This window comes from Macaca nemestrina, chromosome 13 (genome assembly GCF_043159975.1).
Source record: "Macaca nemestrina isolate mMacNem1 chromosome 13, mMacNem.hap1, whole genome shotgun sequence".
NCBI classification, from domain to species: domain Eukaryota; kingdom Metazoa; phylum Chordata; class Mammalia; order Primates; family Cercopithecidae; genus Macaca; species Macaca nemestrina.
Genome location: NC_092137.1, coordinates 32,321,373 through 32,330,641, shown reverse-complemented (window position 1 = coordinate 32,330,641; position 9,269 = coordinate 32,321,373). Strand labels below are relative to the sequence as shown.

Genomic DNA, 9,269 nt, shown 5'->3' with positions numbered 1-9,269 from the left:
TTATGAGTTACAGGCCTCTAGAAAGAAAAGTATCGTGACTTTTTCCTTCCCTCCGCATTAAACTGGGAGTGAAAAACATGAGTATCTACAGATGCTTAAAGTCACAGAATAGTTAGTGCCATGTGGCACGTCACAGATGGCATCTGAGCTGATATTCACAACAACCCTGGGGCAAGCTGGGGAACCATCACTGCACTGCTAAGAAGCTGAAGTGGCTTGTATTAATCACAGGGAGGAACCCAGACTTGAACCCAGGTCTCTTTGGCTCCAGAGCTCTGGGCATGTCCACTTTACTACACTCCCAGGATAATAAGGGTTGGGAGAGACTGGGAGGAAGAGCATAAGGGCAGGGGACATAGCTTTTGGAACGCAGGATGCCAAAGTTACTAGTTGATTACCTATTTGAAATGCCTTGAAAACACCTGAATGCAAATCCACTCACAAAGGAAACTGATGAGGCAGTCCGGAAGATGTACTTGAATGAATGTGGATATAATTTTGCTTATTTTACTATGAAATACTACTGTATTAGTCTACTGTGGTTGCTGTAACAAAATATCACAAACTGGGTGGTTTAAAACAACAGAAATTTATTCTCTCACAGTTCTGAGGACCAGAAGTCCAACATCAGTATCATGGGACTGAAATCAAGGTGTCAGCAGGGCCACACTCTTTCTGGGAGCTTTAGGGGAGAATCCACTTATGCCTCTTTCAGCTGCAGGTGGCCACTGGCATCTTTTGGCTCACAGCCATATTACTCGAATCTCTGCATTCATGGTCTTACTGCCTTCTCCTCTTCTATCAGTTTCAAATCTCCCTCTGGCTGTCTCTAACAAGGACCATTATTAAGGGCCCAACTGGATCATCCAGAATTCTCTCCCCATCTTCAGAGCCTTAAATGGATCACATCTGAAAAGACACAATATTTACAGGTCCCAGGGATTAGGACCTGGGATATTTGGGTAGCCATTATTCAGCCTACTACAACCATATTTCTACATTTTCCCTTTTTATTCTATATCACATCATTTATTAGTACAAAAGTAATAGGTGTTTGCTATAGAGAATTAGAATATGCAGGTTGGGCATGGTGGCTCCTGCCTGTAATCCCAGTACTTTAGGAGGCCAACATAGGCAGATCACTGGAGACCAAGAGCTCAAGACCAGCCTGGTCAACATAGCAAAACCCTGTCTTTACTAAAAATACAAAAAATTAGCCATGGTGGTGGCCCATACCTGAAATTGAGAGGCTGAGGCACAAGAATTGCTTGAGCCTGGGAGGTGGAGGTTGCAGTGAGCCAAGATTGAGCCAATGCACTCCACTCCAGCCTGGGCAACAGAACGAGACTCTGTCTCAAAAAAATAAATAAATAGGCTGGGCACGGTGGCTCACGCCTGTAATCCCAGCACTTTGGGAGGCTGAGGCGAGCAGATCATGAGGTCAGGAGATCGAGACCACAGTGAAACCCCGTCTCTACTAAAAAATACAAAAATTAGCCGGGCGCAATGGTGGGCACCTATAGTCCCAGCTACTCGGGAGGCTGAGGCAGGAGAATGGCGTGAACCCGGGAGGCAGAACTTGCAGTGAGCTGAGATCTGGCCACTGCACTCCAGCCTGGGCGACAGAGCGAGACTCTGTCTCAAAAAAAATAAAAATAAATAAATAGATAAAAACAAATAAATAAATAAATAAATAAAATTAGAATATACAGATAAGCCAAAGAAGGAAATATAAAATTGCCTATAATTGTATTCCCCAGCAATAAGCACCATGACTATTTTGGTGGCTGTCTTTGCAGTTTTTTCTCTTGAACATATGTTTATATGTAGGCTTCATTACAATTTAAAAATCTAGCTGATAGGGTAGCCCTCAATCTCACTTCAGAGAAGCCCACCTCACAAGTTAGGAAACACTGACACTGATGCTCCCTTAGAAAACCCAGGATGTAGACATTTATTTGTGGGGAAGCTTTGATATCCCTCTATGGCAGATAGGCTACTGTCAGAATGTTCTTTTTGAAATAAGAAGTTACATAACATAAAGACAGAGGAAAGAGTATGCAAGAGTGTCATCCTCAAGAGAAGTGCAAAGAGATTTCTTCATTCCTCAGCTGAGTATAAGCTGGCCTCCCGGAGTCTGTGAACACAAGTGTCCAATGTGAGTGTGCCCTTGTGAGCCCCTGGCTGTTTATACTCCAGAGGGTGTCCCCGTGCATCTTCGGTGGAGTGGACCAAAACTGGTGATCCATTTGCCCTGTGTGACCTTGCCCAGTACCCTGCTGACTGAGAGTACACATCTGCTGGAAGTCCTCTGGGCTTCAAGATGCAGGGGTAAGTATGACCTTGACTGCAGTAGCAATATGCTTTAGCCAACTAAGCTGGCTCATTTCATTTACCGCTCTATCTCCCATGGTTGAGCATTAAAAATACATGTTGGGACTGGGTGAGGTGGCTCACGCCTATAATCCCAGCACTTTGGGAGGCCGAGGCGGGCAGATTATCTGAGTTCAGGAATTTGAGACCAGCCTGGACAACATGGTGAAATCCTGTCTCTACTAAAAATACAAAAATTAGCTGGGCGTGGTGGTGCACGCCTGTAATTTTAGCTACTGGGAGGACTGAGACAGGAGGAACGCTTGAACCTGGGAGGCAGAGGTTGCAGTGAGCTGAGATCGTGCCACTGCACTCCAGCCTGGGTGACAGAACAAGACTCTGTCTCAAAAAAAGAAAGAAAGAAAGAGAGAGAGAGAGAGAGAGAGAGAGAGAAAGAAAGAAAGAAAGAAAGAAAGAAAGAAAGAAAGAAAGAAAGAAAGAAAGAAAGAAAGAAAGAAAGAGAAAAAAAATACATGTTGGATGTTCAAAAGACTTTGTTTCATTTTAAGGCATAGAATAAATAACTGAACAGCAATAGAATTCCTATGTTGTGAACAAACAGGAAACAAATGTGCAATTCCTTTCTTGAGGGAATTTCTAGCTCTTGCATCCTTAACTCTGAAGTCCTACTTCTTCCCCGGCTACACCCATCTTCCCTTTCTGAACTGGTAGTACTTGTGTCCAAACCACTCTTATTGTGCTTTGAAGAAAAAAAAAGGAACTGCTCAGCAGTTCCCCTCTCTGTGCACTCTCCTTTCACAGAACAAGAAGGCATCTGGTCTACAAGAACTCGAGACCTCACTGAAACGGAAAGCAAATACAAAGAAACTTTATTTTAAAAACGTGTCTTGGTCCCCCCAAGAAGAGGGCAATTGGATTGCTCAGCCAGGTACTGTGGGTAGAGAGAAAGGGTTTTTAAGGTCTGGGACCCAAATATTAAAACCTGGGTTTACATTCATTTAAAGCTTGTGTCTGGGACGTACAAAAGCCTTAACATTGGCGAGTGTGGTTTGCATGACTGGCGGGATTTCCTGCCGAGAAACTTTTAGGGTGGTTAATTGGGTCTGCTGGGGTTTCATCAGGTTCAAGGGGTACATGTACCCCCTTGGACTACTGTGAGATGGAAAGGACTTTGAAAACACTTTTTGGCATTACAGAAAGGAAACTCACCCTTTTGTTTTGTTTTGTTTTGTTTTTGAGACGGAGTCTTGCTCTGTCACCCAGGCTGGAGTGTAGTGGTGTGATCTCAGCTCACTACAACCTCTGCCTCCTGGGTTCAAGCAATTCTCCTGCCTCAGCCTCCCGAGTAGCTGGGATTACAGGCACCCATCACCATGCCCTGGCTAATTTTTGTATTTTTAGTAGAGACAGGGTTTCACCATGTTGGCCAGGCTGGTCTCAAACTCCTGACCTCGTGATCTGCCCACTTCGGCCTCCCAAAGTGCTGGGATTACACGTGTGAGCCACCGCGCCCGGCCAGGAAACTCACTCTTGTTGCTAAGACTGTTGTTAGAATCACAGATGATCAAAGCTGAAAGGAACCAGGTAGACTACTTAGTCCATCCAATCTCCCGAGTTACTGATGAGAAACCTGGTATTTGGAGACAGAAGTGAAAGAAATCACCCTTTACGGGACACCTATTTCGTGATAGGGTCTTTACATACATTATCTCAGTTGATCCTTGCAGCCTGGCTTTGAGAGGTGGAAAATGTGGTAGAGAGGAGTTAAATGTCCTGCCCTACATCACACTGCTAATTGTCTACAAAACTAGGATAGAACCAGTTAGCACACTTCTTAACAGTTCACACACTTCTATAATACTAGTCATATTAATTTGTTTAAAATACCACAGACTGCGTGGCTTAAACAACAGAAATTTGTATTCTCACAGTTCTGGAGGCTGGAAGTCCAAGATCAAGGTGTCAGCAGGGTTAGCTTCTCCCCACACCTCTCTCCTTGGCCTTTTCTCTCTGTATGCACATTCTGGCATCTCCCTTTGTGTGTCCCAATTTCCTCTTCTCATCACAGCCTCTTTTCAGCTTAATGACCTCTTTAAAGGCCCTGTCTCCAAATACAGTCACATTCTGAAGTTCAGGGCTTCAACATATGGATTTGGGGGAAGCCCAGTTCAGCACATAACACTATTATTAACATGTGAGATTGCTGAAGCCTATTAAAGACCTGAGAACATTCTAGTCTAGAGCCTTTTCACTAGAAAGGAAGACAGATAACACCCACTGACCACCTTTATCACAACTACTTTCATGTTTAATCTTCACAACAGTCCAAGGAGGTGGATATTAAAGCAAGATTTGGAAAGACTAAGTAACATGTCTAGGGATACTTACCTCATAAGCTTCAGAGTGAGGATTTGAATTCAGATCTGCAATGCCAAAGCACACACATTTTCCATTTCCGTGTACTTCCTGTCTGCTCCTAATTATATGTACTCTTTCCCTTATTTTATCCGTGAGGTGTGGGAATGACCCCATAGACGTGGGTTATATTGGTCCAGAGAAACTTCAGTTCTTTTTTTTTTTTTTTTTTTTTTTTTTTTTTTTTTTTTTTTGAGACGGAGTCTCGCTCTGTCACCCAGGCTGGAGTGCAGTGGCCGGATCTCAGCTCACTGCAAGCTCCGCCTCCCGGGTTCACGCCATTCTCCTGCCTCAGCCTCCCGAGTAGCTGGGACTACAGGCGCCCGCCACCTCGCCTGGCTAGTTTTTTGTATTTTTTAGTAGAGACGGGGTTTCACCGTGTTAACCAGGATGGTCTCGATCTCCTGACCTCGTGATCCGCCCGTCTCGGCCTCCCAAAGTGCTGGGATTACAGGCTTGAGCCACCGCGCCCGGCCGAAACTTCAGTTCTTTGTGGAGCTCATGTAACCATTTGTAAGAAACTGCTAATTTTAGAATTAGTTCTAAATACTATTTTCCAGCCAGGCACAGTGGCTCATGCCTGTAATCCCAGCACTTTGGGAGGCCGAGGCGGGCAGATTGCCTGAGCTCAGGAGTTCACGACTAGCCTGGGCAACATGGTGAAACCCCGTCACTACTAAAATACAAAAAATTAGTCAGCCATACTGGCATGCGCCTGTAGTCCCAGCTACTCGCGGGGCTGAGGCAGGAGAATCGCTTGAACCTGGGAGGTGGAGGTTGCAGTGAGCTGAGAGCGTGCCACTGCACTCCAGCTTGAGAGACAGAGTGACACTCCATCTTTCTCTCTCCTCTCTCTCTCCTTCTCTCTCTCTTTCTCTGTGTGTGTGTATATATATATGTTATATATATTATATATATTATTTTCCAATGTACAAATGTGGGGAAAGGACTTCTTCCACCCAATTCAGTTATTCACTGGACAGCTTGTGGGGAGGGGTTGCAAGGCCATAGCTACATTCCAGGGGAGTACACAGGTTGCAGTCCTATTCTTTTTTTTTTTTTTTCCTGAGACGGAGTCTCTCTCTGTCACCCAGGCTGGAGTGCCATGGTGCTATTTTGGCTCACTGAAACCTCCACCTCCTGGGTTCAAGCAACTCTCCTGTACCAGCCTCCCCAGCAGCTGCGATTACAGGTGTGTACCTCCACGCCTGGCTAATTTCTTGTATTTTTAGCAGAGACGGGGTTTCACCATGTTGGCCAGGCTGGTCTCAAACTCCTGACTTCAGGTGATCTGCCCTCCTTGGCCTCCCAAAGTGCTGAGATTACAAGCATGAACCCCCATGCCTGGTCCACAGCCCTGTTCTGTATGCCAGTGGGTAACTGAGAAAAATTACATGAGCTTCAGTGTATGGGTTGATTTTGTTCTTGAGAGCAATTAAAAACTTTATACTTTTTAGCTGCTTCCTCTATCTTCTTCCTCTTTTTCTACTCTTACTTAAACTTTGACCCAGTCAGGGATGGTCTGATTCTTCCCAAACCCACCCCTTTTTGGGGAAGTAGAAAGGGAGAGAAGAATCTATAGTTGCTGCTATTCACTGAGTCCTTCTGGTGTGCCAGTCACTACGCCTTGTTTGAGGACTCTTAGCGTGTCAGTGGTAAAGCTGTAGTTTGAACACAATCCTGACACCAAAATGTGCCCTTGCTTATGCTCCTGAGCTGCCCCCATTTCTTTTCTTTCTTTCTTTTTTTTTCTTTTTCTTTTTTCTTTTTTTTTTTTTTGAGACAGAGTCTCCCTCTATCACCAGACGGAGTGCAGTGGCGCAATCTCGGCTCACTGCAACCTCCACCTCCCAGGTTCAAGTGATTCTCTTGCCTCAGCCTCCCGAATAGCTGGGAGTACAGGCGCCCGCCACCACGCCTGGCTAATTTTTGTATTTTTAGTAGAGACGGGGTTTCACCATGTTGGCCAGGATGGTCTCAATCTCTTGACCTCATGATCCACCTGCCTTGGCCTCCCAAAGTGCTGGGATTATAGGCGAGAGCCACCACACCTGGCTGCTCCAATTTTTTTTTTTTTTTTTTTTTGAGATGGAGTCTGGCTCTGTCGCCCAGGCTGGAGTGCAGTGGCCGGATCTCAGCTCACTGCAAGCTCTGCCCTCCAGGTTTACGCCATTCTCCTGCCTCAGCCTCCCGAGTAGCTGGGACTACAGGTGCCCACCACCTCGCCCGGCTAGTTTTTTTGTATTTTTTAGTAGAGACGGGGTTTCACCGTGTTCGCCAGGATGGTCTCGATCTCCTGACCTCGTGATCCGCCCGTCTCGACCTCCCAAAGTGCTGGGATTACAGGCTTGAGCCACTGCGCCCGGCCGGCTGCTCCAATTTCAATGACAATTTTTTTATATTGTTAATGAATTAGTTTTAACATAAAAGGGAAATTTTATTTTCTGAAAACAGATATGCTTTTGAAGCAGCATCATTGTCTGGGGCCCATGTTCGTTGTCTCACACCAAGTGAATCGAGGACATAGACACACCAAAAGAGAGTTTGAGAGTGGAGTTCCAGAGTGGAAGTTTAGGCCGGTCACAGGGGCTCACACCTGTAATCCCAGCACTTTGGGAGGCCGATGGGGGCGGATCACGAGGTCAGGAGTAGAGACCATTCTGGCCAACATGGTGAAACCCAGTCTCTACTAAAAATACAAAAATTAGCTGGGTAAGGAGGCATGCACTTGTAATCCCAGCTATTCGGGAGGCTTAGACAAGAGAATCGCTTGAACCCAGGTGGCAGAGGTTGCAGTGAGCTGAGGTCGCACCACGGCACTCCAGCCTGCCTATAGAAGAGTGCAAAGCAACATCACCAGCAGCAGCAGTAGCTGTGATAGCTATAAGCTCTATGATCACAGCTATTAAAGTAAATATGAATCTCTTTGATCTATTAAGTATTCCTTTTAGTACTTCAGTGATAATATGTATGAAGGGAGAGGCCTCCCAAGTTCTATTGAGGGAAACAGGTATCCAGACTCCTTCTCGGATCCTTACCAGTAAAATGTTATTATCTTTATTAAAGGTAATAAAAAAGAAAGAAAGAAAGAAAGAAAGTGGAGGTTTAATAGGGGAAAGAAAGAGAAAAGAGAATAGCTCTCTCTCCTGCAGAGAGAGAGGGGAACCTGAGTGAGAGGTTTTGTTGTGAAATGCATGTTTTTTTGTTTTGTTTTGTTTTGTTTTTGTTTTGTTTTGTTTTGTTTTGTTTTGAGACAGAATCTCGCTCTGTTGCCCAGGCTGGAGTGCGGTTGCACCGTCTTTGCTCAGTGAGCTCTGCCTCCCGGGTTCAAGCAATTCTCCTGCCTCAGCCTCCTAAGTAGCTGGCATTACAGGTGCCCACCACTGCACCCGGCTAATTTTTGTAGTTTTTAGTAAAGACGGGGTTTCACCGTGTTAGCCAGGATGGTCTCAATCTCTTGACCTCGTAATCCGCCCGCCTAGGCCTCCCAAAGTACTGGGATTACAGGCGTGAACCATCGCGCCCGGCCAATACATTGTAGTATTTTATACAGTAGAGTACTACTAAGCAATGAAATGTTATAAACTACTTATACTACAAGCAACAGCATGACTTACACAGACATTGTGTGGAATGAAAGGAGTAGCATATGCTGTATGATTCCGTTTATGTGAAGTTCTTCAACAGGCTAAACTAATTTATGGTTTAAAAAAATCAGAATGGAGATTGCCTGTGAGGGTACGGTGGAGACGGAATTTGACTGGGAAGGGGCATGGGATACTTTCCAAGGAGAGGGCAGTGTTTTCTGTCTTGATAGGTGTTTGAAGTAGAAGCATTTTTCAGCTCATCAAAGGGTACAGTTAAGATCTGTGCTTTCACTGTAGGTGAATTTTTCCTAAGAAAGAATAATAAAGAATAAAGAATAATAAAGAATAATAAACCAGCATTGAATTCTACTTAATTATATGGACATAGAAATGTGCTAACATCTGCAACTTACATACATTGATAAATGGATAGAGGGATGGATTTTCTCTATGTGTGAAAATGTTCATAATAAAATGTTAGGGTAATGACCAGACACGGTGGTTCACGCTTGTGATCCCAGCATTTTGGGAGACTGAGGCAGGCAGATCACTTTAGCCCAGGAGTTTGAGACCAGCCTGGACAACACGGCAAGCCTCTGTCTCAAAAAAAAAAAAAAAAAAAAAGAAAGAAAGAAAAATATGAGCCAGGCATAGTAGCACACACCTGTGGTCCCAGTTACTCAGGAGGCTGAAGTGGGAGGATCACCTGAGCCCAGAAGGTTAAGGATGCCGTGAGCCATGATCAGGCCACTGCACTCCAGCCCGGGTGACAGAGTGAGACCCTGTCTCAAAAAAAGAGTTTTAATGTTAGGATAACATGAGTTCCCATGCCAATTCCATTCACATGAGTTCCCAAGCCAACTCCATTCTCATACCCCAATCCCACTCACATAGCTCCCGTTTTGTTTCTCCCCACCCAGTGATTCTAGTTCT

At 45.0% G+C, this 9,269-nt stretch overlaps 1 protein-coding gene across 1 annotated transcript in view; it reads left to right on the top strand.

Annotated features, from left to right (window-relative positions):
- The first annotated feature begins 1,972 nt into the window (after positions 1 to 1,972).
- Positions 1,973 to 9,269, top strand: part of LOC105479687 (NLR family CARD domain containing 4) — a 43,656-nt gene continuing 36,359 nt past the window's right edge. Inside the window, 2 exon segments of the mRNA XM_071076473.1 lie at positions 1,973 to 2,331; positions 3,136 to 3,262. The gene's annotated coding sequence lies outside the window, so the exon portion shown is untranslated.